This window comes from Delphinapterus leucas, chromosome 1 (assembly GCF_059928025.1).
Source record: "Delphinapterus leucas isolate spDelLeu-1000000601 "Yukka" chromosome 1, BTC_Dleu_Yukka2, whole genome shotgun sequence".
NCBI classification, from domain to species: Eukaryota; Metazoa; Chordata; class Mammalia; order Artiodactyla; family Monodontidae; genus Delphinapterus; species Delphinapterus leucas.
The window spans coordinates 179191676-179214688 of record NC_143129.1 but is presented as its reverse complement, the minus strand read 5'-3'; the positions used below and the strand labels follow the sequence as shown (position 1 = coordinate 179214688).

Genomic DNA, 23013 nt, shown 5'->3' with positions numbered 1-23013 from the left:
CTTGGAGAGGTTGCATGACGTGCCCAAGGTCATATGGGTAGTAGAGCCAGGACTAGGCTTGGTGTCCCCTCCACCTGAACTTGGACAAGTTGCTCAACTCTCCTTCCCCATTGGTAGAATATCCCCATCAGTGTCATAATGGCACCTACCCAGTGGTTGGGAGATTAAATGAGATGATTCATAGAAAGAGGTTTGGACAGTAAATGTTTACTTATTAAATATCAACTTCTCTTATTACTGTTCTTTTAGTAAGTTCAGAGACTGTATAACATATTGTCCAAACCGGGAGCGTTTTTCAAGAAAAAGAGGGCCTCTTAAAAGTTGTCCTGAGACATTAAGAGCCAACTGGGACTGTCCCAGACAAATGGGATCAATAGCCCTTGACCCAACAGACAGGACGTGAGTAAGTGGACAGGTGTCAGGCAGGTACTCCGGGTCAGAGGATGGTATAAGCAAAGGTGTTGGAGGGTGGGTGCTCATGGTATACACAGGTGACCGTGAGGTGGCCAGGGGGCCCACCTGCCCTACCGGACAGGAGAAGTAACATCTCTCCACCTGCACCCTGACCCCATTGCCCACAGGGCATCCTTCCCCTTCCCCAGGTTCATCTGCGTGCTCCAAGGCCGCCCGCCTGGTCAGCATCATAATTTACGAGGGCACCACAGGCCACTCCATTCTTTATGGACCTGAGAAAGATGTGATCTTTATGACAGAGAGGCACAGTATGACATCTCAGAAACCATTCCGATGCCCTGTTAGGCAGGAGGGAGCAGAGGTGGAGAAGGACGCTATTAAGTCACTAAGTGCATCCCCAGTTGACACCAGAGGAACAAAGCTTTCGAGTGGAGGCTCCAGAAGGAAGGATGTGGGAGGCCGGGGAGGGAGATGGGGTTGCTGGAGGAGGCTTCTGTCTCCTAGCCCGCGTGGCTTCCGTGTAAACCCCAGCAGGAGCACGTGAGGCCTTGACAAGGTGGGGTTTCCAGGCAACTGTTGTTACCCACCCACATGGACCCGGTGTCTCCCAGTGGAGCAAGGTGTTCCTGGGGGTTCAGGTTCCCAGAAGGGTCAGAGCAGCCTCCCCTGTGGAACAGGGAGAGAGGGGAAGTAGCCGGGAGCTGTAGGCCAGGCTCGGTGTGGGGAAGTGACATGCCCCAGCTAAGCTAGGAGCTTCATCCTAGACCCCTATCCTTACTCCCAACCCTGAATGCTCACTGAAGTTCTTCACTTTTTACTGTCTGTTCCTAAAACAGATTTCTAAATTTTTTGACAGAACCTTGAACCCAGTAGAGCAGTTCTGTACATAAAGATCTTACCTCAAGAAGTATAGGGCAATCACCAATCTATGGACTGTAAATGCATATTTTTCAAATTAATGGGACTCCCACTAGCCTAATGCAGGCTTTGTGCAAATTAGAAAAAGGCATGTAGACAGATTAGGCAAAGGTACCCCCACCTCCACGACATTGCACACAGGCCTACTGACCTGTATAGCCTGGTGACTTGGCAGGCAGCACCTGTGTGTGACCACATTCCTAGGGGGTTGCAGCCCTGTAGCAGGGTTTGACAAGGGGGTAGAGAGGTGCCTCTGCTCCAGGTGGCTGCAGCCCTGCACTAAACTGTACAATTTGACAAGCAGAACGCCAGCTGGATTTTACCTCCCACTCAGCTTACCTACCAGGTACTTTTGGGCAGTGCATCAGCTGTGCAACTGTCCATGGCGGTCCTGGGTGAGTCATGGCCATCTTGGCTGGTTGTGGTTGGCATAAAGAACAATTCCCTCTAGATTTCATCTTAAGAATATTAAGGGACTTCCCTGGTGGCACAGTGGTTAAGAGTCTGCCTGCCAGTGCAGGGGACACGGGTTCAAGCCCTAGTCCAGGAGGATCCTACATGCCGCAGAGCAACTAAGCCCGTGCACCACAACTACTGAGCCTGCGGTCTACAGCCACAACTACGGAGCCCGTGTGCCACAACTACTGAAGCCCGTGCGCCTAGAGCCCATGCTCCACAACAAAGAGAAGCCACCGTAGTGAGAAGCCCATGCACCAGCTAGAGAAAGCCCACACGTAGCAACGAGGACCCAATGCAACCAAAAACAGAAATAAATAAATAAAATAAAACTTACAAAAAATATATATATATTAGGATGGAAAGGTACGGCAATGCCTTTTTACTGAGTTTTATACCACAACCCAAGCTTGTTCAAACCGTGATGCCCCAGGTGTGGTGACCCCTCCAGGGCACCTTTCTCACTTGGAGAAAGGGAGAAGTGAAGCACCTGTTAGAAGGGACTTATCCTGGACAGCCACCTGAGGTCCAGAATGGGGCCGTCACCTGGAGGGAGTTAACGTTTATTGAACCCCTACTGTGTGCCAGGCTCTCTGCATACATGTCCTATTTCATCCTCACAGCCAGCCTGTGACGTGGGTTCTGTTATTACCCCAACTTTACAGAAAAGGTAACCGAGGCTCTAGGTGGAAGGAACTTGCGTGGGACACTCAGCTGGTTGATGGTGCAGCCAGGATCAGCACCCCAGCCCACTCTGGCTTCAGACCCTACACCCTGACTATTGTACCATAAAGATCACACCTGTCTGTTGACACCTGAAGTTTCCCTGAGCCCTTAAAATGTGGGTTTGGCTGGAGGTGGGCAGGCTTGGGCTTGGGAGGAAGGGGACCGGGCCTCTCGGCTTGTCCCCTCTGAGCCAGGTCTGCTGTTTTCAGCACCCTGAGACCCTGGAGGGGTGCCTGGCACGGGGGCCATCCAGGGATAGTGACCGTGTAATGGCAGGGAGGGCTGGAGGCACAATGCCAGATCTTTCCACCACCTCAATTCCTAAAGACATCTTCCCGTAACCCAAGAGCCTGCCATGGGAAGCACAGGTGCTGACTCAGGAAAAAGAAGTCCCAGTGAGTAACTCAGCCCACAAGGGCACCCTCCGGCCGGCACCCTTGGCCTCCTGCTCTGAGCTCTGTTGAGGCAGCGCCTGGCCCCGTGGCAGGAGCCTTGCAGCTTGTCCACGATCATCAGAGCAGAAGGCCAGAGCATTCCTTTTGCCTGCTGAAGACAGCAGGGAGCCTTTTTACTCCAGAAATGAGCAGGGCATGTTTCTGAGGTTTCTCTAGACACCCAGAGGGCTCCTTCCCCGCCCAGATGCCAGACTTTTATCTGGAGCACCGTTTGACTGCATTGTTCATGACGGGCTGGGTGGACACAGCAAGGCTGTATACCCCTTCCCCTGACCTTCACCCTGTCTGGGATGCCCAGCTTAGCACATCCAGGATGGGCCCTGGACTTGACCCCAGGGCTAAAAGAGGATGCAGTAGGTTAAGAAAGTGCAAATTAAAGCAGCCTCACAGACTGGCAAAAATTCAAAAATCACACAACCACAGTCTTTTGGCACGCCTGCAGGGAATAGTACTCTCACACGTGGTTGGTGGAAACATTGGATAGCGTGACTGCCGTGGAGGAAAATTCAGGTACAGCTAGCAAAATCACATCTGCATTCACCCTCTGACTCAGCAATCCCACCTCTAAGGACTGATCCTGAGGGTAAAACATTACAAATATGAAACAATTTACTGTACACGCCATAGAATACATTCAAAGGCTTCAAAGAAGGGGAGAACAGGAAGCAAATCTTGAAGTTTATCTAGTAGATTTATTGACAGTACTTCTGGTGTGATAATCCTGGCATTATTTTGTTATTATGGATTAGAGCAAGTGAGAAAATATATACTGTTGGGTACCAGGGTTCTGTCTGTGGGAGAATGGAATATGGAATAGAGGAAGATGTGAGATTAGAGTTGGGGCATCAATATACTTTTTTTTAAATTAATTATTTATGTTTGGCTGCGTTGGGTCTTCGTTGCTGCGCATGGGCTTTCTCTAGTTGCGGCGAGCGGGGGCTGCTCTTCATTGCGGTGCGCGGGCTTCTCATTGCAGTGGCTTCTCTTGTTGCAGAGCATGGGCTCTAGGCGCATGGGCTTCAGTAGTTGTGGCACGCGGGCTCAGCAGTTGTGTTACACGGGCTGTAGAGCACAGGCTCAGCAGTTGTGGGGCACAGACTTTGTTGCTCCGCTGCATGTGGGATCTTCCCAGACCAGGGCTTGAACCTGTGTCTCCTTCATCAGCAGGTGGATTCTTAACCACTGTGCCACCAGGGAAGGCCTCAGTATACATTTGTGATGACATATGTTCATGATTTACAAGTCGTAACCATGGAAGCGCAAGAAAGCAGTGACCCACCCCCCACCCAGTAGCAGTGCATACTCCTAGCGCCTGCAGCTCTGTTTCTCAATGCTGTTCCCCATGAGAAGGAGCCAGGGCCCCTTAGACACCTGGAGGATTCCAGGTGTAGGGCAGTGAAAAGTAACAGTATGACTAGAACATCTTGTCGCTCTAAAAAGCAAGGATGCAGGGCTTCCCTGGTGGCGCAGTGGTTGAGAGTCCGCCTGCCGATGCAGGGGACACGGGTTTGTGTCCCGGTCCGGGAAGATCCCACATACCGTGGAGTGGCTGGGCCCGTGAGCCATGGCCGCTGAGCCTGCGCGTCCGGAGCCTGCGCTCCGCAACGGGAGAGGCCACAACAGTGAGAGGCCCGCGTACCGGAAAAAAAAAAAAAAAAAAAAAGCAAGGATGCAGCCAAAGACAGATGGTCAGAAAGACCCAGGCACTGGCCAAGCGCCAGGAACAGGTGTGAATCCTCGTTCGCAGATAGGAAGCTCGTGTACAGTGATATTACTTCTCTTTATGAATATTTTAATATTAAAGCAGCAAATTCCGGAAAGTGCTGACCTGCAGCTTTTCTTGGTTGGCACATTCCGAACAGTTCCGCTGGCCCGCTTGGTGCCAGCCTGAGCAAGCGCTGACGAAGGAGCAAGTGGCCTCTTCGTGTGGTGGGGCTCCAGCACAGTGCCCCCCCATCCCTCCCTGAGGCTCGCGGGACCTCAAGGGGATAAACTGTTGTCTTATTTTGATGTCACTTCAGGAAAGGAGCTCAACTCAGAATCTCAGTAAAGAGGCTGCTGTGTGCTGGGGGTAGGAGCCGGGGACTCGGACGGGCCCTGGCTGGTCCCACACGCCCTGCCCGCACTCACCCAGCTAAGTACATAGTAGGTCCTCAATAAGCAGGAGCTGCTGCTCCTTTTCTCTGTGCAGTTTAATCAAACTCACACTAACAGGCACCCTGCCAGACATCAGAAATGCAGGTAGTCCTTCATTCCAGAAACATCGATTGACCCCTGGCCACATGCCAGGCCGAGGGCTAGGTGCTGAGGGTAGCAGGGAGAGTGAAGAAACTCTGCAGCCTCCTCCCAGCCCAGCAGTTTAAAGAGAAATCAAGTAGTAAATTAGTGAGCAGACAAGAAAACGATAAGATAGTAGTATGTGCCATACAGCAGCGGTCCCCAACCTTTTTGGCACCAGGGACCGGTTTGGTTTCTTGGAAGACCATTTTTCCATGGACCGGGCAGGGGCGGGGGGGAAGGTTTCAGGATGATTCAAGTGCATTACATTTATTATGCACTTTATTTCTATTATTATTACATCATAATATATAATGAAATAATTATACAACTCACCATAATGCAGAATCAGTGGGAGCCCTGAGCTTGTTTTCACTTGCCACTCACTGATAGGGTTTTTGTTTGTTTGTTCGTTTTTTAAAGGAACTCCTTTATTTATTTATTTATTTTGGGCTGTGTTGGGTCTTCGTTTCTGTGCGAGGGCTTTCTCTAGTTGCGGCGAGCGGGGGCCACTCTTCATCACGGTGCGCGGGCCTCTCACTATCGCGGCCTCTCTTGTTGCAGAGCACAGGCTCCAGACACGCAGGCTCAGTAGTTGTGGCTCACAGGCCTAGTTGCTCCGTGGCATGTGGGATCTTCCCAGACCAGGGCTCGAACCCGTGTCCCCTGCATTGGCAGGCAGATTCTCAGCCACTGTGCCACCAGGGAAGCCCACTGATAGGGTTTTGATATGAGTCTGCAAGCAATTGATTTATTATGGTCTCTGTGCAGTCAAACCTCTCAGCTAATGATAATCTGTATTTGCAGCCGCTCCCCAGCGCTAGCATCACTGCCTCAGCTCCACCTCGGATCATCAGGCATTAGATTCTCATAAGAAGCGCACAACCTAGATCCCTTGTCTGCGCAGTTCATAGTAGGGTTCACGCTCCTATGAGAATCTAATGCCGCCGCTGATCTGACAGGAGGCGGAGCTCAGGGGGTAACACGAGCCATGGGGAGCGGCTGTAAATACAGATGAGGCTTCGCACTCGCTCGCCTACCACTCACCTCCTGCTGTGCGGCCCGGTTCCTAACAAGCCGCAGACCAGTACCAGTCCGTGACCTGGGCGTTGGGAACCCCTGCCATACAGGATAAAATGGGGAGGCGTGGAAGACGGTGGGGGTAGGTGGCTCCTTTGCCTGCATTGCCAGAGATGGCTCTCTGGAGCAGAGACCTTTAACCCAAAACGGAGGTTACAGAGGCCACCAGTGTGGCTGGAGGGCATGGGGTGGGGGGATGGGGAGATGAGATGAAGGGCAGTACATGCGGGGCTCTGCAGTCCTGATGCGGAGCTTGGACTTTATCATACACACGGCACGATGCACTGGTTTTAAGCAAGGGAGCGACTCAGTCTGATTTGCCTTTTGAAGTGGTCCCTCGGGCTGCTTGAGAAGAGTGTGTGTGGGTGAGGGTGGTGTTGTGAAAGGCTATCCCGGGCCTCCTGCAGGACAGGTTGGAGAATCCACAGGACTTGCTGGCAGATTAGATGTGGGAAAAAGAAGAGGGCAAGTCTCGGGAATGGGGCTTGGGCACCTGGTGCAGAGTGGTTTCCCCTCCAGCCCGAGGGCACTAGGGAGCCAGTGCAGGCTTTAGGCAGGGAGTGACGGAATCAGACTGGGGTTCAGGAAGCCAGCCTGGGGGTGAGGAAGCCAACCTGGGGGTGCAGAGTGGAAGCAGGGAAACCAGCTCCGAGCAGGTGGGCCTGGCCTGGGGGTGGGGGGGGGGGAGGTGGGGAATGAGGGCGGGTGGTTCCCCCTTCAGAGGAAGCAGGAGCTGCCGGCAGGGCACCATCCCCTCCATCTTCTCCTCCTCCTGGCTTCCCCCCACCCCTTGAGGGGAGGGGGGTGCATCTGTTTCCTTCCCCACCCAGCTGACTCCCCTGAGCTGGGCCTCAGAGGAAAGAGCTCGGCCCACTAGCTCGGCCCTGCCCGGTCCTGCTGGAGGGAATTGTCATTAAAAACGGGACGGCTGCACTTAGAGTAATGACACGCTACACTCGGAATTGCTGTCCTAGGCTCTGGTTTTCCTGATGCCAGAAAATCCAATAACCCCGGGTAACATTCAGTCCGGTTGTGGTGCTGATTGGATTTGTAAACTCCATCCAGTGTATCGTGTTCTGATCATTACCTGAAGTTCTCACTCAGCCCACAGACATGTGGTTCCCAACGGCCGGCCTGGACCTGGGTGGGGTCAGATGCACAGCTCACACCAGAGGCTGCTGAAGTGAGGGAAGGATGGGTGCAGGCCACTGTCCACGGGGCTTCCCATCCCCGGAGGCATTACTGTGTGCAAGACTGCCGCCTCCCCTCACCCTGGCTCTTGGGGTCCCTGCGTGTGACCGTCATCTGGGACAGCAGGCTTCCCCAGAGCCTCGTGCGCCCCACCTTCCCAGCCAGGCTTGGAGGAGCGCAGGCTAGCATCTCCTAATGACTCAGGGTCGCCCTGGGAATATTCATTTTTGTACTTGGGAAAAAAAGGTTGTACAGTCTTTTTGTTTTTGCTCATTTCTCTTTCCCCTCCTCTCAGGCCATGGATTGTCACTTGTCTGCTGTCACTGGGCCTTCTCTTGGCATCGATGGAGGCAGTGCCTTGTGGGAGTTGGGGTCAGGGGCACTGGGTTCAAATACTGGCTCTGCTGCATAGTACCTGCAGGACCTTGGGCCAGTCCTTCAGCCCCTCTGAGAATCAATTTATTCATGTGCAAAGTGGGAATGGTAATAGGACCTGCCCACGGGGGGGCGTGGGGATGGACTGTCACTTCAGCCGGCTGCCCTAGGCATGAGCAGCCCCCATGAGTGAAGTGACCCCTCCCTCTCAGCACCTTCTTGCCCACCGTGCCAAGCTTCAGACCCAGCACGGAGCAGGCCACAGGCCACCAAGGCCAGCAGTGCCACAGCAGTGCTTAGCAGCATGAAGAATTCTCCTTGGGCAGCCGGAGGAGGCCAGGCCATCAGGGAAGGCGGGAGCTTGGGCCTGTGCCCTTGACTACAGAAGGTGGCCCGCAGGTCCAGGAAGACCGGCTGCTTGGGCAGGAAGGGAGGAACTGGGAGAGATGGCCATGTATCTTTTTTTTTTTTTTTTCGGTTCGCGGGCCTCTCACTGCTGTGGCCTCTCCCGCTGCGGAGCACAGGCTCCGGACGCGCAGGCTCAGCGGCCATGGCTCACGGGCCCAGCCGCTCCGCGGCATGTGGGATCCTCCCGGACCGGGGCACGAACCCGCGTCCCCTGCATCGGCAGGTGGACTCCCAACCACTGCGCCACCAGGGAAGCCCCCATGTGTCTTTAAAGTGAGCCCTGAGCCCCGTGCGACCACCTTCAGGTGCCTTCCTGTACTGAGGTCTGACCCTCCCAGGAGCTTCGGAGATGCCAGTGCGGGGCTGGGCCCATCTGTCCTGTTTGGCAGCAAGGAAACCTCAGCCCGGCAGCTCACGTGACTTTTCCACGGGGTTCCCTGCAGAGCCTGGCTGGCATCCACTGCTCCTCGTCCCAGCTCCATTAGCCCAGAGCCCAGGGGATAACCTCCCTCAGCCGGGCCCCTGTCCCCAGCCGTGGCTGTCAGAAGGAGGCTGGATCCAGCACACATACTCCCACCAGCTGCACAGAGAATAGAGCGGGGGCCCGGCGGAAGGGGCTGGGTGCAGGCTCTTCTCTCTCCACCAGTTGTGCTCCCTGCTCTTTTCCTGCCTTCAGCGTCGTGTGCCCCTCTTGCCAAAAGCCCTCTCCTGCCCAGCCCGAGCACCTGTGGGCATCTCGAGCAGTCATCTTTTATTTACCTTCATTTATTCCAGGCTCTGAAGCTGGTGACCCACACCTACGTTCTCTTGAGCCTGTGTGCCCTGCTGCTTTTAAATTTTCTGAATGTGTTGCCACCATTTAAAAGTCGGAAATTACCCACAGTGTGGATTTCCACCTTCTCTGGGAAAACGAGCAGGTCTGGCCACCCCGGGCCCGTGCTGCCCTGGCTGGCAGTCAGCCGGATGTGAGGGGCGGTTAGTCTGCAGCCCTCCACAGCCCGCCCAGCACCCTGCTTTGTACCTTGAGCAGCAGACCCAAGGATGCACGTCAGTTTCCAGTCTCTTGCTGACAGCAGAACTGGCTCAGCACCCTGGGGCTTTGCTCCTCGATTCCCCCCAGTGTCCAGGGCCTTGGACCTGTGGGCACTGGGCTGGCTTTCCTCCCTCTTTCCTTTGAAACCACGTCCTCTCTGTCCCCTTGCTGACCTCCATCCCTCTTTTACTCCCTTGCACCCCCTTCCACCCAGACCGGCAAGTGCAGTGACTCACAGCTTTCCTTTTGCTCCCCGGGTCCTGCTCTGGTGGCTGCATCCTAACACCCTGGGTGCGTGTGTCTGATTCATCACCGGCTCGCCGGGACCCAGCTCAGGGCCTGGCCTACAGCGGGTGCTTCGGGAGTAGAGAATGCCTTAATGAGATGTTGAGAAAGCTACCAGGTCCCCTCCCGTCCTCCCCTCTGGGTTTCAGAGGGAGACAGAGCCGCCCTGACTGCCGCCTTGGGGCGGGGAGAAGTCTTGTAGCAACGCGCTTGGTAGCCAGCGCCCTCCGAGGGGCGTGCAGATCAGGCAGGGAGATGCCGGGCCTGTGTGCTTCCCCCGTGTCAGCCTTCCCTCCTGCCAACCTCTCCCGGTCCCCGGAGGAAGGGCTGATCTCCCCAGAGGAGGAGGCATCCTGGGAATATTTGGGCCACGGGAACCCCGCCTCCTGGTGCCCCAGGGCATTGCGTGTGAGGCGCTGGGAAGGAGGTGCATTTGTTCTGTGTGACCTCCTGGTCACTTTGCCCCATCTGTTCCTCAGATGCCCTCGGGCCATTCGTTCCTGGGGCCCTTTTCGCTTGGCTGATGCCTCAGCCTAGAATGTTCTCTCCTGCCTCCTGGAGTGCTTGGTTCCTCAGCCTTCATGCTCTCAGCTGAAATGTCACCTCCTCAGAGAGGTCCTCCGAGCTTCCTCTCCCAAGGCTGCTGGTCCTGTCCCCCGACACCCTCCACCCCCCTGGCCAAAACCTCCAATTATTCTCAGTGTCAGCCTCAAATGCTTCCCTTCCTATGGCATATTCCACGATTTCTGACAGTGTTCTGTATTTGGGCTCTTAGCTATTTGCTGTCACCTGTGGGAGGACAGGGGTGTGGTGTCTGGCTAAGTTCTGTTCTGTCCCCAGCAGCACGCAGTTAGAAGGTGGTGGGTCCTTGGTGAAGCTGTGCTGGGAGAATGGATGGTGAGTAGACAGATGCTCACTGGGGTCAGCCCCCGGAGGATGTGTGGCCAGGCCCTGAGCTGGGGGTTAGCAGCAGAACGCAGAGCCTCAGGGGTTGACCAGGACCCCGGGCACCTGGGGTCCAGGGGGGCCTCGCAGAGCAAAGGCATCAGACAGGCCTCATCAGATCCCAGCTCGGCCACTTCACTGCTGTGTGGCCTTGGGCAAGTTACTTAACCTCTCTCAGCTCCAGCTTCCTCATCTGTGAATTGGGTGTAGTACTTTCCAACTCAGGGGGATTATTAATGCAATAATGTGTGTAAGGCACTTGGGACATAGCACCTTAGGCTAAGCACACAGTAAATTGTTGTCCAATAGTGAGCCAGATGTTAAGTGTGTTTAGTTTGGAATGAGGTAGACAGGAAGTGGAAATGTGGGTCTGCACTCAGGAACGAGGTGGGGCTTGGATCCCCTCCGACTCTTTTACCCTGTCCTCGCTCCCCCAAGGACCAGAACTGCCCCAGAGGCTCCCCCAGCCAGCAGGGGGCAGAGCCAGAGGTGGGCATTCCCCAGCCGTTAGTTGACTGGTCCACTGATGGGTTTTGTGGTTTTGTGGCTAAAAGGTGCTCCAAAGATTGGCTGGCGTGGGCTTGGGGATTGTCTGGGGGCCTGGGCCCTCTCTGCTCCGTCTCTCTGTATCAGCCCCAAGGTAATTAGGATATTGCTAACTTCTAGTGGGAAAACAGCCAGAAGATGGAGGAGACTCTGGAGAGTTGGAGTAGGTGGGACACTCGGCTTCCTCGGGGTGTGGCACTGTTCCTGCCCAAACACTGTACCTGATTTCATGCAGTAAATCCTCACAACACCCCAGGAGTCAGGTGCTTTCATTGGCTCCACTTTACAGATGAGGAGACTGAGGCACAGAGAGGTATAGATCCCCAGCTTGGGTGAGCCTGGATTCAGACCCAGGCTACTGGGCTCAAGTAACCTGCACTTTCAACCACCTTGAATCCTGCTGGGAGCAACTGTCAACAAGTATTTATTACCCTGAGAAAACCATAATTCAAAAAGAGGCATGTACCACGATGTTCATTGCAGCTCTATTTACAATAGGCAGGACATGGAAGCAACCTAAGTGTCCATCGACAGATGAATGGATAAAGAAGATGTGGCACATATATACAATGGAATATTACTCAGCCATAAAAAGAAACGAAATTAAGTTATCTGTAGTGAGGTGGATGGACCTAGAGTCTGTCATACAGAGTGAACAGAGTGAATTAAGTCAGAAAGAGAAAAACAAATACCGTATGCTAATACATATATATGGAATTAAAAAACAAAAATGGTTCTGAAGAACCTAGGGGCAGGACAGGAATAAAGATGCAGATGTAGAGAATGGACTTGAGGACATGGGGAGGGGGAAGGGTAAGCTGGGACAAAGTGAGAGAGTGGCATGGACATAGATACACTACCAAATGTAAAATAGATAGCTAGTGAGAAGCAGCCGCATAGCACAGGGAGATCAGCTGGGTGCTTTGTGGCCACATAGAGGGGTGGGATAGGGAGGGTGAGAGGGAGGCTCAAGAGGGAGGGGATATGGGGATATATGTATACGCATAGCTAATTGACTTTGTTATATAGCAGAAACTAACACACTATTGTAAAGCAATTATACTCCAATAAAGATGTAAACAAAAACAAAAACAAGTATTTGTTAAGTTAGTGTGTTGAACCCGGCAGCAATCTGGGTGGTAAAGTCGAAAGGGCACTGGTCCTAGAGTCAGCTGGAGCTGGTTGGAATTCCAGGTGTTACTGCTGTGTGACTTTAGGCAAGTGACTTTGCCTCTCTGAGCTTTCATTTTACTGTTAGGACAATGGACATAAAAATGCCTCCTTTGCAGTGTTGTCAGAGGGTAGAACAGGGTAGCATGTGAAGGCCCCTCCCCCCAAGGCACTCCACAAGTGTTTGTTTACTCCCTTTCTTCAGAATTTCCTCCCATCCCGTGCCTTCAGCCCCAGGCGCTGGCTGCCATCCAGAGCCTGACCTTGGCCTTGAGATCCAAGAGGATGAGGACTTCGGAAATGGCTTTGGCTGCTCCAGTGGAGGGAGCTGCCCTGATCTGCTTGCAGATCAGAATCTCGGGGCCCCCTTGCCAGGCCTTTCATGTTGTTGCTTTATTTCACAAGAGCCCCAGTGTTTGTTTAACAATGAGGTGGTATTTTTAGAACTTAAAAGTAATTCTGCTCTTCGAGGAATGAGCCCCAAGCCTGTGGATGTAGCCCTAGCCGGAGCCAGGCCTGGACTAGAGCCTTGTGGGCACCCTGTCCTGGCTTTCCCCACCCCACACCCTGCTCCCCTTGGGCCTTTCCTTTGGATGCAGGACACCCTCAGTCTGCCCTGTCCAGCCTGACTCCTTCCTGCCTGTCAGTCTAGGCCCTGGGGGTGCTGATGGGGGCACAGCAATACCAGCATGTGGTAGGCTGCGTAATGGCCCCCCAAAGATGTCCACATTCTAATCTCTGGAACCTGTGAATATGTTACCTTGTACGGCAGAAGGGACTTTACAGATGGGAAGATTATCCCGGATTATCCAGTTGTCCAGTGTGACCCCAAGGGTCCTTGTAAGAGAGAGGCAGGAGGGTCAGAGGAAGGAGAGAAGATGTGATCACGGAAACAGACGTTCAGAATCAGAGAGAGATTTTCAGGTGCTCCACTGATGGCTGTGAGGATGGAGGAGGGGCCACGAGCCAGCTCCTTGATTCTGGTCCTGGAAACCGGTTTCAGACGCTGACCTCCAGAGCCATAGGAGAATAGATTTGTGTCGGTGTAAGCCGCTAAGCACGCGCTCATTTGTTACAGCAGCACGAGGAGCCTAATAACACACAGCCCAGTGTCCCCCCACCTGGAAGCGCCTCACTTCCAGCTGGGCCGCAGGGACACAGCCTCTGGCGATACATCTGGAAAACAGGGTTCGTTCTCCCTGGAATTGTCGGGAGGAGTCTTTGAGAATATAAGAACCTGACCCAGCCCCTGCCATGTAGTAAACGTGAAAATATTTAGCCCTGCGTATTGTTTGCCTTTCTACAGAGAAGCTGGGTGGTGGTGAGGGGTAAGCATCGTTGTTGTGTGTTTGGGTTGATGGTACATACACTTGGATTCAAATTCCAGCTTCCCCAAACGCAGGGAAGTTTTTCAGTGACGTTCGGCAGAGTTGCTGGTGCCTCTGGGCCTCAGTTTCCTCATCTGTAAGAGGGGAGAATAGTGGCCCAGGACTGTGAGGGAACATACATACACACAGACCGCAGAGGGCGGAGCCTGGCCCCCAGCACGGCTGGATGAATTGAGCCTCCACTCTGGTTTGGTTAGCTGCCCCGTTTTCTCTCCACCCCAAGCTCAGCCTCGCACCTCCATCAGCAGCTGACGGGCTCCCAGCCTCCGGGGTCGACCTCTGTCGGATGCAGCATTTTCCCACGATGTTAGTCATCATTCGGGAGGACCTTGAGGATCCCTGTCTGTCCCACTGAAGGCCAATTTAGGATGGGAAGTGGTTTCTTCCTGCGGTTTCCCGCTTGGTCCAACAAAGCTGAAACCCTAACCAACTGCCACAGTGGGAGCTGTTCCCTCTCCCGACCGAGGCCTCTGGAGGTCACAGATGACACATCTGGGGCAGGAATTCTCTGCCAAGGTGTGGGAGGAGAGGGGCCCAGACATGGGTCTGAGACATCCCCTGTTCCGGTCAAGACATACCTGGTGTGTTTGAGAGGACCCAGCACGTTGAAAAGGAGTCAGAATGGGTTCAGTAGGATTTGCAGAGAGAGATCTGTGCACATGACCTCCTGACACTGTCACCCGGTCTGTTTGTGCCGGGGCCGGCAGCTCTGCAACCATAGAGGCCAGGGCATCCGGTTGCATCAGGCTGTGAGCTTCTCATGTCCTAGGGAGGACAGCACAGGGTCAGGAGCACCTGATTTAAAGCCTCTTGGCCAGTTGCTCTCTGAATGACCTTGGGCGAGTCACTTAACTTCCTGGAACCTGTTCTCCCCGTTCAAAAATAAAAATCACCATCACACCGTCATCATCTCCTTCGTCTAACACACGCAGCACTTACCACGTGCCAGGCACTGTCCTGAGCTCTTTAGGTGGATGTTACTCCTTGAATCCTCACCATAGAACCTGTGAGGTGGGTGCTCTAGTTTCCCTCAAGTAAGCGGGGGTGGGCCCCGAGGAGTAAAGGAAGGTACCCAGGGCCACACCAGGAAGGGGCAGAGCTGGGATTTGGACTCAGGCCACCTGGCGCTTGGTAAGCCTGCAGCCTTCTCCCTCGGGGATAACGGGGGTGGTGTGTGCACCCTCCGGGGCTTTTCTGGATTATGCGTGTCGAATGAGAAGCGCCAGTGCTGTGTGAACGGAGCACACAGTACCTGTTAGCGGCTTCCGTTTCTATTATCCAGATTAGCAGAGGTGCTTGGTGACTTAGTTCGGGGGCCTGAGGCAATATCCATTCTAACTTTTGAGGGTCATGAGTATATTTACTGTTTTGATCTGGTGTTGGTGGTGTCATGGGTCTATACATACATCGAGACTCATTTAATTCTGTGCTTTAAATAATGTATAGGTTGTTCATTCTATGTCAGTTATACCTCAATAAAGCTGTTTTTAAAAAACACAGCAGGGGCTTCCCTGGTGGCACAGTGGTGAAGAATCCGCCTGCTAATGCAGGGGACACGGGTTCGAGCCCTGGTCCCAGAAGATTCCACGTGCCACGGAGCAACTAAGCCCGTGCGCCACAACTACTGAGCCTGGGCTCTAGAGTTCGCGAGCCACAGCTACTGAGCCCGCATGCCACAACTACTGAAGCCCGGGCGCCTAGAGCCCGTGCTCTGCAACAAGAAAAGCCACCGCAATGAGAAGCCTGTGCACCACAACGAAGAGTAGCCCCCACTTGCCGCAGCTAGAGAAAACCCGTGCACAGCAGCAAAGACCCAATGCAGCCAAAAATAAATAAAATTTTTTTAAATTAAGAAATGCTTAAAAAAACACACACACACAGCAGAAGTTAATCGACAGAACGAAATCCATTCTGTCCAATGGGTTTGGCCATGTGAGGACCACCCAAATGATGGCACCCTTTTTGGGTTGTTTTTGGGCAGTGCCCTCACCCTCAAGTTCTAGCATAAAGGGAGCTGTGGAAATGGGGGGTGTCCTTTGTCATGGGCGTTGCCTGAGTGTCACAGCGTTGGCCTCTCCTGGCCACTCAGCTCAGGATCAGCGCACACGCACACACACACACGCTCACTCCCCTCAGCAGTCAGATGATGTTCCTGCAGGTGTGTTTTACATAAAACACACCTGCCTGCTGCACTGACTCCATCGCATGGAAGTAGGTGTTCACCCACTGCACCCAGATGTCACCCGCGGTGTCCCCTCACCTGTCTGCTCCAGGAGCTGTCCCTAAATGTCCCTGGCTTACACGTTGGCTGGTGGCATCAGCTTACGGGCCGCAAGCCTAGGCTCCCAGCCCTGCTGGGGGAGTAATGAAGGAAGCCCACCTTCGTTCCTTCCTTCTCCCCTTTAAAGGACATTTCCTCTGAGGCTCTTGTGTTCTGGGTGCTGTGGAAGGTACCAGGAGGACCTGAGTCAAAGACACAGCTCAGCGAGTAGACAGGCCTGGGGCCAAGCTTCCCAGTCCCTGGATCGTGTCCAGACTCGACCTCCTTTGAGCTGTGTGATCCTGAGTTAATCCTTTTTTTTTTTTTTTTTTTCGGCCACGCCGTGCGGCATGCAGGATCTTAGTTCCCCAACCAGGGATCGAGCCTGTGCCCCCAGCAGTGGAAGCACAGAGTCCTAACCACTGGACCACCAGGGAATTCCCCTGAGCTAATCCTTTAGCCAAGCTAAGCCTCAGTTTCCTCATGTGCACAATCACAGTGATTTCACAAGGTCGTTGTACGGGTCATATGAGAAGGTCCCATATCTCATTGATTCTGACGTGCATGCTTTTTGAATTTTAGCTGGTCTGAAATCAGGGGGTGCATCCCCCCCAAGTGATGTGTCAGACTAATTGGCAGTGTTTTTCCTTCCTCGGTGGCCCCTGAACTATTGGTGCATCTTGTACCTGCTGGCTTCCTAGATCTGAGGACAAACTCTATGGGAAGGGCCTGGGCAGTGTGCAGATACTAACATGTAATGGAAAGAACACGGACTCCAGAGCCCACGGACGTGGTCTTCATCTCAGCTTTGCTGCTTTCTGGCTCTTCATGGTCTCAGATAAGTGGCTTGATCTTTCAGAACTTCAGTTTCCTCACCTGTAAAATGGGAACAATAAAGTTTAGCTCCGGTCGTTTTGAGAATTTGATAAGCTAACCTGCGTGGATCCCCTGGCACAGGGCCAGGCGTGTAGTAGGCGTCTGGTAATCTTGTTCGCCATCTTCAAGAAAATGAGACTGCTTCTCTTCGAGGTCGATTTCAGGGGAAACTAAGCCTGAGGTCAGAGATACTTCCAGCATTGCCCTTTTTGGCATCCAAGTCACGTAGCTCCTGTGCCTTGGTTTCTGCATCTGTAAAATGTGACTCATAATAGTACCTACAAGCCAGGGTGGCTGTGAGAGTTGACTAAACTAACACAGAGAGCCTGGCACTTAAAACGCACTCACTGGGGGCAGGAACCAGGCGTATGGATCCAGTTTTCATGATTGCTGTTATTAATGGTGTTTATTCTTCTGAACTGGGGATACAGAGGTAGATATGTCCAGATCACTCCCTTGAGACCTTGCAGCCTCTTATACGTTGAGGAGAACATGCAAGTCAGGGCCAGCCTGAAGATGCAAGGACCACGGCCGACCCTTGTCCCAGAGCGTAGGAGGTTCTCAGGCACAAAAACGCCCTAGGAGTTTTACAGGTGCACTTTATTTAAAATCATCATTGGTGTTATTTGGGGAAAAGCATGTTTTTAATCCGTTCTACAGATTTTGCCTTTGTCGGTTGCTGGGTGTGGACCCGGCCCCTAGGGGTCCAATCCACCTGCTTCTGAGCAACCGCCAGTGTTTGCAGTACAGTCAGGGGGGCAGGCGCCATCTGTCGGTGCTGTGGCCCCTCCTTCTGACCTGACTCTGTCCCACTTTCCCCGCGCCCCCAGTTAGCCAGAGTCCTGCCCACCCCTTCCCGTTTCCTTCTGGGTTTACTGAAGAGGACTGGTGTTTGCACCACGGCAGCCAGGAAGCCAGTGACCCACTGTCTTGTCCCTTCTGCGCTGGGACAGACATCCCAGCAGACCCTGGTGGGACTTGCATTTTTTACTTTCCCTGTGCTTTACCACGTGGCTGGGCTCTGGTGGACATTGAGGCAAGTAGGTCTTAGGGTGGCTGGAGGATTGGAGGTCTGAACCTGGAGCCCTGGGCCTGTGAGCTGTGCTCAGGGACAGATGTCACTACTGTGGGACTTGGGGTGCTGCAGGGCTCTGCCATCCCTACCCGCTGGCCAGCCCAGGGTCCCAGCGAACTCTTCGCGGATAAAAACCAAAAGTGAGAGAGTGGCATGGACATATATACACTACCAAACGTAAAATAGATAGCTAGTGGGAAGCAGCCGCACAGCACAGGGAGATCAGCTCGGTGCTTTGTGACCACCTAGAGGGGTGGGATAGGGAGGGTGGGAGGGAGGGAGACGCAAGAGGGAAGAGATATGGGAACATATGTATATGTAAAACGGATTCACTTTGTTATAAAGTAGAAACTAACACACTATTGTAAAGCAATTATACTCCAATAAAGATGTTAAAAAAAATGTAAGACAAACGGATATGATTACAAGTATATGCAAAAATGTATACAAATATAGAAAATGATTAGAATAAATTATATTTAAATGCTAAAAAAAAAAAAAAAGTAAAACACAGCAGAGTCTACGAAACACTTGCATCCAGCATCTTGTTTAAACAAATAGGATTCCAAAAGCTGGGAACAGGACTGGAGGTGGTTGGCCCAGGCTTCCGGGCCATGGGAGGTTTGAGCTGGGTCTTCGCTGGACTGAGGGGAGGAACGAGCCCTCTGCCCCCCGCTGAGGTCTGCAGGTGACCTAGCAGGTGCCTCGCTCGTGGTAGCTGCTTCCTCAGTACTGATTGGATTGGACTGGGTGTCAGCAAGAAAAATCTAGGCAGGGCAGGGCAGGCTGCACGCCTGTGACCCCTCACAGTAGGGCAGGGTCTTGCCCTTTCCTTTTCCCTGTCATATCTCTTCCAGTCCCCAGGGCTGACTGCCCAGGTGTCATTGCAGAATCTGGTGGGTCGGCGAAAGAGTGATGGCAGTGATGATCATTCATTCATTCATTCCACAAATATTAATCGAACGCCTACTAAGTACCAGGCACTGTTCTAGGTGACAAGATACCACAGTTAATAAAAGAGACAAAGATTCCTGCCCTCACAGCGATGACATTCTGACACTCTACTCGGGGTGTGGAGTAGGCAATAAACAAGATAAATAAGGAAAATAAATGGTATGCTGGCTGGTATTCAGTGCTAAGGAGAAAAAGCAGGGAAGAAGGGTAGGAAGTACCAGGGATTGCAGTTCTAGAAACTTCCAGGGAAGAAATGATATCACTAATAATAACAATAGCTATATATTTGCTCAGTGCCTTCTAGAGGCCAAGCCCCTGCGAGGAACTCGCAGGCACTCATGCAGCCTTTGGTAACAACCCTGAGAGTTACCTGAGGAGGCTGGGCAGGGCGTGGGCTTGGAGCCTGGCCGTCCCTGTCCTGGCATGAACCCAGGCATGCTACCCGCCATCACTCTGCCGGCAGCACCGGGTCCCCCAACTGTGAAGGGGGAAGGGCAGTTGCATCCACCTCCAGGGGTTGCCGTGAGGATGAAATGAGTTAATATGTGCAAAATGCTCGCAACCCATGGTACAAGCCCATACACGGTAACTACTTTTATTAGTATAATTATCCTCATTTACTGTGGAGAAAATTCTCACTAGTGAGCGGCAGAGTTAGGATTTGAACCCAGAGCTGGCACACCAAATCCAGCAGTGTTTTTAAGTAGCTAGGAATTTACCGTTCCAGCAACACTATGAGGCCTAGACATTGTGGTCCCAATTTATGGATGAGAACATCAAGGCACCGAGCATTCTGCCGGGAGGTGGGTTAACTGTGCTTCGAGCCCAGGGCTCTCTCTGGGGCATCGCTGCTGCGCAGGCCGCCTGCGTCTGGACTCAGAAGGAGAAGGAGGGAGGTCCTGGGGCAGAGCGCTGGAGAGACACAGGCGCTGGGTGGGTGGTGGGAGACCTCCCTCCTTCCCCTGTTCCCGCGGGCTTCTGCTCTGAGGGGCAGCTGCCTCGCCCGCCCGCCTGCCTTCACAACAGATGTTTAAGCGGCCCCAAAAGTGGGTAATTCCAAAGCAGAGGAGATTGTTTGGGAACAGAGCTACTGCTTTCCCACATGTTACTGCTGACAAATCTGATTGCTGCGCCCGTTAAACTCCTCGGCTTCAATTTGCATAAAAAGTCCCCCCCCTCCCCCGGCCATGGAGTTATCAGTTCATAGCATCTCCGTGAGCAGAAGGCTTGGGTCCCCCCGCGGCAGCACAGAACGGAGCCGGCATCCAGCCTTGGTGCAGAGGTGATCCCTGTGCAGAGGTGGCCCATGAGAACAGGACCGGCCAGCTGGGGAGTCCCTCCTGCTGGGGTCTGGAGCAGAGGAGTCGCCTCCTTCCTCTTACCCTTTTTAATAAAATAACTGTTTTGCCCATGAGACGTAATGAGGATCTGGAAGCTTTGTTTGTCTTAAGCTGTGGCCTGTGGAAGCAGAGAGCTGCTTTCCCTGGGGGCTCAGCCCTAAGCTCATTACCGTAAGCCCAGCACCCGAGCCAAACCTCACCCGTCCAGCCCTCACCGTCTGAGTCTGGGACCCGGTTGTGATTCTGGACCCTGGGCTGCCAATGTCGTGAAGGAAGGGGCTTTCCCGAGCTGATGCATGGCCTGAGGCTGCTGGAACTACACATGTCCCTGGACAGTGCAGGCCTCAGACGAGCCTGCGAGTAGGAGGCCTTGACTCTCACTAGCTGTAAGACCACTTGGCCATGAGGTGGGAGCACTGCTGCCCACGGAGCTGTGTGCAGGAGTGAGATCTGTCTGACGAGGAGGGGTAATGCCCCACCATGTTTGCAGAGCAAACACGCCACAGAGGTCATTTCGTGTGAGCCTTAAAAGCACCCCATGGAGAAGGCAGAATTAAAGGTCAGCGGTAATGTGACCTGCCCAGGGTATCACGGGGCCTCTAACCTCCGTACCCAGCTCTAAGCCTAAGGCTCTCTCTACCTTGCCCCATCTGCCTTCCAAGTTCAAGGTCTATATAAGGCACTGCTGAGTCAGCCCAGGTCCTCAGTGGCCCCTGTGGACCCAGGATCCCTGGGGCAGGGACAGCAGAGTTGCAGTGGTGGCTGAGGACACGGAGAGGCAGTGCCAAGGCCCCGCCCCCTCCGGGCCTCTACTTCATCCCCATCACTTCGTGCTGTTTGTTTGGGCTGTTACTAGCTCAGTTCCTGTTATTTCCCCCCCAGACAATCAGCCAGGAAATTCTTCACTTATGTTTCCTTAAGAGGTCAGATGCTTTTCTCTGCAGAAGTAAGTAAGTGCTGCAGGCGGAGTTGGCAGTTTTTCGCGGCAGCCTCTGCAGCCCGTCCTCTGACTGCACAGGTGGCGTCCTGGGCACGTCTGCAAAGGCGGGGACGGTCTTAAACCAGACCCAGGGCTGCAGCCCGGGATGGTGCGGGGAAGAGACGGTGCCTTCTGACAGTAGCACCAGTGGCTCTTCCCTCCCACGGCCAGAATCCCGATGGAAACGAGCGATGGTAGCATCGTGACGTCACACTTCTTGAGAACCTGTCTCGGCTCTGCAGAGCATACTGGGCACCAGGAAGGGAATGAAGCCTGGCTGGGAACAGACAGAACCAAAGCCACGGCTCCTGGGGACCTCTGCACAGATGGCAGCCCTTGCTTGGGCTGGGGTGATGTGTGCTTTTCACACACTCCAGAGAGCCAAGGCCTCTGTTAAGCCCATCGCAGTTTAGAGGAGAATTTGGGTGAGGCTGCTCGGAGCACTCCTGCAGCTGGGACAGCTGTCAGCCACATAGCAGAGGAAAGACTACAGAGGAGCCAGCTTTATTTTTTATTTATTTTTCTTTTTTGGCTGCACCAGGAGGCATGCGGGATCTTAGTTCCCCGACCAGGGATCGAACCCGTGCCCCCTGCAGTGGAAGCACAGAGTCCTAACCACTGGACCGCCAGGGAAGTCCCAGAGCCAACTTTATAAAGCACCAAAGTCCAAGGGACTCAGCAGAGGCAAAAACTGTCCTCCGCTAGCCTTGGTGGCAGTTTTCTTTCTTATGGAAAATCTCAGTTTTATACAGAAGTCAATAGAAAAGTGTAATGAATCCCATTGACCCTGACCTGACCCCAGTACCCATCACCCTGTGGCCAACTCTGTCCCACCCCCATCCACTCCCCCCTCCCTGTATTATTGTGAAGAAAATACATTATGTCATCTATAAATACTTTAGTATGTCACTATAAAAGAGAAGGACTCTTAAAAAAAAATACATAACCACTAAACTATTATCACACCTAAAATAAAGATTAGATATCCAGCCATGATTCAAATTTCCAGTTGACTCATAAATTCGTGTTTTAAACTTTGTTTGTTAGAATCAGGATCCAGGTAAGATGGACACAGTGCAATTAGTTGGAATGTTTTTTAATCTAAATGTTCCTCTTCCTTTTTTTTGTATTCTTGCTAATTATTTGTTGAAGGAGCCGCCCCGTTGCTTGTCTGGTAGGTCTCCCGGGGTCTGGAGTTTGCTAATTGCATCCCCATGGTGCTGTCCAACATGCTCCTCTGTCCTTTGAATTTCCTGCAAATTGGTAGTTCATCTAGAGACTTGATCATTTTCTCTACTCATTTTTTGCAAGACTCCTTCAAAGGAGATGTTGGGTCCTCCCCTCAGGAGGCATGTGCTGTCTGATTGCCCTCTTTTGCGATGTTGGCAGCCCTGCCTGAATCCAGACATTCAGCAGAAGTGGCAAAAGGGCGGTGTTCTCCTCTGTCACCCCTTCTTCGTGTAGTAGCTTAGCTGGAATCCTTTTTAAAGAGGCTCCCCGCCATCTACTGCTTGGTTACCCACTGGTACATTTGGTATAGGAAACGCAGGATAAAAGCTTGACTGTTTTCCCTTTATTTACCAGTTTTCAGAATAATGACTTAGTACCTTTACTTCCATCGTGGTGTTTTAAAAGCTTAGCTCATCAGGAAACAGTTCAAGTAATACATTTATTAAGAGTTCCATAGTTAGAGGGCGCAACCTAGAAAACTATTTAGAAAATGACGTGTCCACGGAGGTAGTCAAGGGCGTTGCACAAATGTAGCAGATGTTAGCATGTTAGTGGACAGAGCACACCTCCTGGCTCAGAGACGGAGAGGAAGGTCATTCCCACTTTGCTGCTGAGAAGACAGCCCCAGAGAC

At 52.9% G+C, this 23013-nt stretch overlaps 1 protein-coding gene across 7 annotated transcripts in view; it reads left to right on the top strand.

Annotated features, from left to right (window-relative positions):
* The window catches only part of LOC111187131 (kazrin), a 138600-nt gene that overhangs the window by 49703 nt on the left and 65884 nt on the right, over window positions 1–23013 (top strand). The gene's annotated exons all lie outside the window — the stretch shown is intronic.